Here is an 8,182-nt window from a genome sequence, read left to right as displayed (position 1 = left end):
AGAAGATCACTTGAGTCCAGGAATTCATATTCATCATTTCTGGGAAACAACCCAAAGGGTCATGTAGTTAGTTAAGGGAGAGGATTATAAAAATCACATAGGGGTTCATGGAGCCAGTTACAGAGACAGGAATGTTCCCAGGCTTTGTCCCCTCTCGAGAGGCATGCCACCCTGCTAGACACCTGCTAGGGTGCGTTGTTGCAATTATTAGTTCTGTGTCTATCTCTTTGGTCCCCTAGCTAAGTGACTCAGCATTAAAAAGAGACAGCAAATGCGATGCGGTCACTTCTGGTCCACTGGGAGATGCTTTGGAAGGTCTTAACCTGTAAAAAACCAGCTTCCCCAGGGAAAGGGCTGAGAAGTTGGCTGTGACTGCCTACCTTGAAGAAGGTAGGAGGGTTCCAAAAAGGAAAGCTGAGCCCTGTGTGGGGCCAGACCACCTGGGACAGCCAACAGGCTGTGCTCCCACATGCACAGTGTGCAGAAGGAACAGGAAAGTGGCCTGTGCAGTGAGGACAATGGCCAGAACACAGAGGAAGACAACTGCAGCAGGAACCTGGGAGGGGAGAGGCTGAGCTGCAGCTCGGGACTGAAGACCCTGGCCAGGACCAGGCCAGAGCCTCTGTGCCTAACCTGCTTTGTCTTTTCCTGGCCCCCTGGGACAAGTACCAGGTCTCAGGTGAGGCTTATGACAATACAATGGAGTGTCTGCAGTGAGCACGCCAGAGCCTCGGCTGCCCCTCATACCATCCCCCACCCCCCGGGCCGTTGGGTTTTGCCTGTTTTCCCCGTGCAGCGATGTGTGTCAACACGTACGTAGTGATCGGGTGGCTTGGCTTTAAATTCTGGCTCTGTTAGTTACTAGCCTTGAGACCTTGGGCAAATTACTGAACCTCTTTGTATCTCGGTTCTGTCATAGGAAATGGGATAATAATAGTACCTGCCTAACAAAGTTATTGTCAGGATTACATGAGTTAATGAATGCAAATGTTGAGGCCAAGGGAAAACTTCTCCTTCTGAAGGTTCACTGAAAAATCAACCGACAAAAAGCAGATTAATTGGAGAAAAGTCATATAAAATGTATTAACGTGTACATGGGAAACCTCACAGAGTGACACCCAGCCCCAATGGGGTGCAGAAGTGCACACAGCATCTTGAGGCTACAGAAAGAATGGGGCACTTGGATGGGGGCAAACTCGGCTATGAGAGTAGGGAAGATGAGGCCTGGCTAGCAAAGGTGGTCTTGTTACACAGACGAACCTCACAGTAGCAGCCCTCAGAGAGGGTAAACGGTAAGTATTCCTTTCATACCTTTAAAGTTTTCCACTCTCAGTTACTCTTTCCTAGACCCAGACAAGGCAGGGCCTGGCTGCGTCCGCGCAGATTTTCTGCAGATGCAAATCTCCCCACAAAGACAGCCTTGCAGGGCTGCTGCTGCTGGCTCTCTAGCGGCCATCTCAAACTATGTCAAAGAAATATATTTTGAGGTAAATTATTTTAATTTCCTTCAGTCCTCTCGTTTTCACACATTAAAAGCCAAGTTGACAGCTTTGGAGAGATTGGGTTAGAGGTCATCAGACATAAGCAAAAGAGTGGGGAGAAAACAAACTGGGATAAGCAGAAAAGAGCAAATTTAAACATATTGTCCCATATCTTCTGCAGTCAGTCTCTTACTCCTGGGAATAGATCAGTTCCGTTAGGCAGCCGTGTCCCGTTCCGGGAGGTGGCCTTGCAGATGGGCTAGGCCTCTGTATATGATGCAGGAAGACAGATCTTTAATAAGAGGCATTTCTGTGGAAACAGAAGAAAAACTAAGGGTAATGTCTAGAGCAGTCCATAGACTAGCTTTTTTTTTTAAAGTCCCTGAAACATCCTCAGATTCAGCGCCAATCTTACAGATGTTTCTGGATTGGAGTTTGATCAGGTGTTTGAGTGAACTTTCTGGGTAATTTATACATTGGTAGGCACGAAGGCTGTTTGTATGTAAGTTGCTGTGATTTCTCCCAAAGTTCACTTAAGTTGTCTAGCTTCAGTTTAGAGGGTATTAAGCAAAGCACAGTTTTCATTTCTAGCGATTCCAAATCAGAAATAGGGAAGAAAAAAATTGAAAACATTAGGTCGGAGACTTATATCCAGAAAAGTGTTCAGAAGTCAGTCCAAATTGTGAGCCAACAACAAAAACTCAAAAACAATGGGTGAGGCTAGAAGCTAATAACAGACGTACTCTAGTTTTCTTTTGAAATATAATTTTCTCTCTCTCCAGTCCCCCATTTCTACTAATGACAAAGTGGGACCAATTTGTCTGAAAAATAAGTTTTAGTCTTATTATGCTTGGCCTGATTATTTGCATGAAGTGCAGCAGGAATAGTGATTGCCCTATAGACTCTTTTTTAATTCACTTTGCTGGAACTTTTTATTAAGAATCTCAGGTTAGACTTTTAAAAGCCTCAAAGCTATGAAGCCAAGCCAAAGATTTGACACCAGACCTGTATGAATTATATAAATTCTTCTTTTCTGGAGGTCCCCAAATAACTTGAGTTTCTTGACCCTGTCAGAAAGTGACATTCTTTACTTACTACAAGTCAGAAGCCCTGTAATAATCACTTAGACATGGTACCAGTCCAGTCTTTTCGAGGGGCTTTTTATCAGCTCTGTGAGGTCCACCTCAATTCCTGAAGGCATTCTGGTCATATCTGAAAATATTTCATTCCAGCCAAAGCCTCGGTAAAGGACCAGTGTCTCCAATTGTGTCCTGTTACAACAGAAAAGATATTCTTATTGAACGTATACAAATAACTATACTGCCATAAATTAGCAATGCACACAAATAGTTTCCAGATTCTGGAAGAGTCAGGTAGAGAAAAAGATAAATGCTTCCAATTTTGCTCACAAAAGTATACTTGACCCAATTGTTGTCAGCTATAAATAGCTCAAAAGAAAAAGAAAGTTTTATTGACTCTGGAAGACAAAACATAAAAAGAATCAGCAATGGTTCAAACAAAAAGTTATTGTAGTCCTCTATCGGTTCCGTCCCATGTAATTAACTCTTGTTCTGATTGATGCTGGATTAGCAACACTCTTGAACCCATCAGCTTTTGATTAGAGTCTTGGAAGTTTTCACCTCGTCCAAGGGTGTGATCTCCAAAGTTACCAGAAACCTGTATTCAACAGCACTTGTCAGAGTCCTTTCCATAACGTTCCTTAAAAAAGAAGCAAATTTTTGGACTATACCTGATTATAAATCACTTTTTAAGAAGAATCAAAATAAAATGATAATTGTGAATGACAAAAGTCTTAGAATAGTCATGGTTAAAGACAACATTGACAAAGAAATTTAGTTATTTCTGTGGCATAAAACAATTTAATATAATAGATATAATTATCATTGATAACATATACTAAGACATATCAGGAATTGTGCACAATTTTGGAACATATATTAATAACACATTTATACAAATATAACCCAAAGAAATTTAAATACCATTTAATATTTGACAATGCTTTCCATATAGTTTTAGCATACCAAATAAGCCTGATATGTCTCTCTTGGAATTCCACGGAACTTAATATCCAAAAAGTTAGTTTGAGGACAGAAAGACTAAATCTGGAATTTGAAATTTTGATTTTGTAACATTTTTCAAATATCAAAGGTTTAAAACACTTGCCCAAAATAGGATCACATGTTGCTGTAAAATAATAGTCATTGATTTAGCCAAAGTGATAATACAAAGACTTCTAAAAGCAAAAACATTTACTCTTTGAAAGAGAGGAGACTCAGTTTCCCAAACAATCATGAGACCTAATAAAGAGAAACTAAAGCTGTCTCTCCCACTTGCCTTCTTTTTTTTTCTGCAATTTACTCAAAAGGTAAACAAAAATATTTTACTATCTCTTATTAATACTACATGAAAATCTTGTTCAAAAGTGAAAGCTAAATTCTACCTTAGTATTAGTGAATTATTAATGCAAAAGCTAATTTTAATAAAATCTTACAAACAAATCTCTCCAATCTCAATTTTGACCACAACATAAGATTTCCATAAACATTTTATAACTTCTTACAATTTTTCTCATTTTCTTTCTTTTCCCAACTTCCTGTATCCATTAGTTTTACCTATTTTTTCATTTCTTTAATTTAAAACAACTTTTAAAAACCTCTAAACTAGGCAAAATTACTTTCCTTTTTAACAAAAACCACATTCTAATGCCTTTTTATAATCTTTCTTACCAAAAACACATTTACTTCTCTTACGCATTTTCCATATAGAATTTTTTAATATCTAACAATTTTAGTTACATATATTAATTACAGTGTTAACTCTTAGTAACCTTTATTTTTAGTGAAAAACCCAGGAAGGAAGCAATTTTAATTATGTACCAGGTCAGAGCCCAGGACACAGGACAGTGCTGTGAAGCCAACAGGACACAGGACAGTGCTATGAAGCCAACGCCTGGCGGATCTAACCCCTCCCAGCACAGCCAAGAGGCACAGCTGGGCTGGGAGGACAGGGCCTGTGTACTGTCCCCAGGCCTCACTATGGTCACTTGTCTAGACCTCAGAATCTAAAGGCTCAAATCCAAAGATATAAATTCACAGACAAATTAAGCAAGTATCAAAAATATCACAGAAGCAACAGTTTTAAGACCTTAAAACATCTATCAGAGACAGTATAAACCGGTTTAAACCGTAGGCCAAGAAAAAATGTCTAAATTAAATTCTGAAGACGTTTCTCTTTTATTTTACCAACAATTTTAAAAGTATCTTTATTTACCAAAGATCACTAAAATCACATGAACTAGGAAAGCATTTGAGCTTATTTAATTCGTTTACGAGTACTCATATATTTGAAAGTCAATTTGATACCACCTAGACAATGTATAAACACGGACATGTATACATGTATACACAAAAATACAGATGGACACAAATAAAGACTTTAGAGTTTGGATTTTTAAAATTGTAGACCTGAGACTGGTAAAACTCACTAGTTTAAAAGGGCAGTTAGGTTTAAGTTATTGTGCCTTTATGAATGGAACATCTTAAAGACCCACATGGCCCAAGCACTCACTGAGTTTTAGAGAAAACAGGGTAGCAAATTTACATCTCAAAGTGCAGAGAGAATTTAACCTTTTTAAGAAGGAGTTTGGGTGTGTTAATTAGAGGAAGATTAAAAATGGGTGCCAAGGTAACACAAAATCGTAGGAATTTACCATAGGTTTTTATAAGGAGACCAATTTCACTTAGCCAGGTAGCTTTTAATTTAGTGTCTGTTTTTCAGTTAGACCACTGAGCTCAGTGCAGAGCTCATTAAGAAGCAGGGCCAACAAAGTATTTGCAGGTTTTAGGGCCTAATACTTTAAATATGTGAAAAGCAGGAACAATTGGAAGGCAGAGCATCTAGATCTTTAAAACTCAAGGATTTCACTTTTACAATGAATCTCAGGTCCCCAAAAAGAGGGAGATGTCATGGGACCAGGCCACATAACGCTTTCACAGTGCACTTCACTACAAAGACGTTTCCCTAAGTGTTTGAACTCTGCCTTTCTTGTTGAAGCACACAAAGGAATGAGCAGCCCCCTTAGTGAGAGCCGCTTACTGTAAAGGACCGTGGCTGGCCACCTCCAAAACTGCAGCTCTCCCCGGTGGGTGACTCGCCAGCGTCACACACACACAGGGTCAAGCATTTTTTCTCAGTACAAAGGAATCTCTGGCACCCCCAAAACCAAAGCGGTCCGGTGATGCAATGCAAAAGAGAACAGAGTTTTGGGCCTGAGAGGAACCTGTCTCTGACTCTGGAAACACCACAAGGAAAGCAGAAGACCCCAAAGAGGGATTGAGTGGCACCTGTTTCTGTATTCTTTAAGGTGTCTGAGTCCTTAGAAGTTCCCTCTAGATCCTTCCATGTGGTATGGAGGATGGCAACGAGGAGAGAGCAGCAGGGAGAATATTTGTCCCCTCCAATCTTGTGTTGAACTTTGACCCCCAGTGTCGGAGGTAGGGCTTGGTGGGAGGTGTCGGGGTAAGGGGGCGGATACCCCGTGAGCACCTTGGTGTCGTCCTCCAGGTCATGAGTGAGTCCTCCCTCTATTAGTTCCCAGGACAGCTAATTGTTAAAAGGAGCCAGGCTCCTCCTCCCCTCTGTCGTGCTCCCCTCTCACCATGTGATACACCGGCTGCCCTCTTGCCTTCCTCCACGAGTGGAAGCTTCCTGAGGCCCCACCAGGTGCAAGTGCTGGCGTCACGCCTCCCGTATAGCCTGCAGAACCTTGAGCCCTAGAAACCTCTTTTCTTTATAAAATACCCAGCCTCAGTGTCCCTTCATAGCAGTGCAAACAGACTAAGACAGGGTGGCAATCATTTTCTATTATTAGATAACTTACCCGACTTGGGGTTAATAATTAAGAGTTGGCAAGAAAGACAGATGTGATGTTACAAGCAGAAAGAGCACAGGGCCCTGCTCCCAGACCCCCCAGTAAGTCCCTGTGTGTGACCTGGTCAACCACGTGCTATCGCTGGGCCTTGGGTTTCTCGTGTGAAATATGAGGCCACTTAACCTAGAGAGGGCGTGAAGAATAACAGGAACCCCAGCTCACCACTCTGGGGGGGCCCACGGTGATCTCGCAGCAGCTCCGAGAGGCAGGCACTGAGTGGCTTCATTTGACAGGTGGGGACAAAGGCTCCCATGGGAGGGGGTGGACTGCCCTTGAGCTCGAGTCTCTTGGCCCCTGGGGTCTAGAAAAATTACCAAAGTGATTCTGGGAATGTGAGCCCCAGAGATGGGGAGCATCGTGGGACTGGGATCCCACCAAGAGGTGAGACGAGTAGGGGGTCTTCTCACCCCAATCTTAATGTTCTGAGCCTCTGCCCTCACATGGTTAACTCAGTGACAAGGCAGATCTAGGACTGGAAGGATCTTTGATGTACAAAGTCTTGTTGGGCGGGAGGGAGTGTGGGAGGAGGGAGGAAGTGGCACATTGGTGGCTTTGTGCAATTATTTTCCAAGACTAACAGGATGCTGTTTTCTTCAAACAAATCTGATGTCCTTGTGCCCTATTGCCCTTGATTTAGATCAGTTGCAAAGCCAGCTCCCCCCAAGGTGATCGGGCACGTGACTCTCGCAGTGTCCTTCAGTGTGCCTTTGATGTCCCGGGCCTCACTCCCGTGGGCACGTTTTCCTTGGCTCAGTCAACTATCAAGTAGTTTTCAAAGTAGTTTCTTTCCATAGTAGTTTCTTTCGAAAGTTGCCTTTTTGAAGTATTAATAATTTCTCAGTAGACGTTGCAGTATTGAGCTGCACCCACATTTGTGGAAAATATCGCTTCAGCCATCGGGCTCTCCTGAGGCCCAGAGCAGTCCAAGGCTTATCACGATCCGATCGCTCTGCCCATTTAAATGGCGGGGGGCAGCCGGTACTGGAGGCAGAGCGGAGGCAGAAGCAGGAACGCAAGGCCACGTTACTCCTTCGTTCCCTTGTCCATTCATCTAAAAGATGCATGACGAGCCCCAGATCTGTGCTGTGTTCTGTGGAGGTGAGTGAGACAGTTCCTGCCACCAGGGTGCTTGCAGAACAAAAGGGAAGGTGGACACAGATAAACGCTGTAAGGAGGGGGTGCAGACCACGGTGGGGGGCTTCGAAGGAGAGAGAGGCTGTTGGCCGACCCTGGAGAAGGCTCCCGAGATGGGGCTCTGAAGGACAAATAGGGTCTTCTCTGCTCTTTATCTCTGGAACTCGGTGGCTTATCCAGAGGTGCGCTGCACAGAAAACACTCGCTTCGTACTGTCTGCCAGTTCCCTTGGTGTGAACACTCCCAGCTAATAACGGCAAATTTCAAGTTACGCGTGTGAACCAATGTGACATCGCTGAACACAGAGCAGGGAAAAGATACCCGGTGGCCACTGCGATATAGTGTGTCCATCCTACAGAGACCGTGGATGTCAGTACCTTCAACAGAATAGATCACAGTAAAATAATTAGATAGTGATGAATTTGACAATTTATTATCTTTGTTTTACTATCATTTATTTTAAGTTGTTATAATTTAATTTTTAATATGGCTATATTTAATAACCAGCTCCCTAAATTCCTCGAAGTTTAACAATCAGCTCCTAGCACCAGCCGCCTCGCACACCTGTGGGTTTCTCCTTCACTCGCCCGACAGCCGTGGTGTGAGCCGCGGC

The 8,182-nt window shown here is 42.9% G+C and overlaps 1 long non-coding RNA gene across 1 annotated transcript; it reads right to left on the bottom strand.

Moving 5' to 3' along the window:
• Positions 1–1,064: 1,064 nt before the first annotated feature.
• Positions 1,065–5,934, bottom strand: LOC105806739. The gene is made up of 3 exons (XR_001137287.1): positions 5,849–5,934; positions 2,577–2,752; positions 1,065–1,791 (listed from the first exon to the last, which is right to left on the bottom strand). It is a non-coding gene; the product is annotated as an uncharacterized LOC105806739 (long non-coding RNA).
• Between the last annotated feature and the right edge of the window lie 2,248 nt (positions 5,935–8,182).

Source organism: Propithecus coquereli, unplaced genomic scaffold, assembly GCF_000956105.1.
Source record: "Propithecus coquereli isolate 6110/MARCELLA unplaced genomic scaffold, Pcoq_1.0 Scaffold145, whole genome shotgun sequence".
Taxonomy (NCBI): domain Eukaryota; kingdom Metazoa; phylum Chordata; class Mammalia; order Primates; family Indriidae; genus Propithecus; species Propithecus coquereli.
This window is presented reverse-complemented; position numbering and strand designations above follow the sequence as displayed.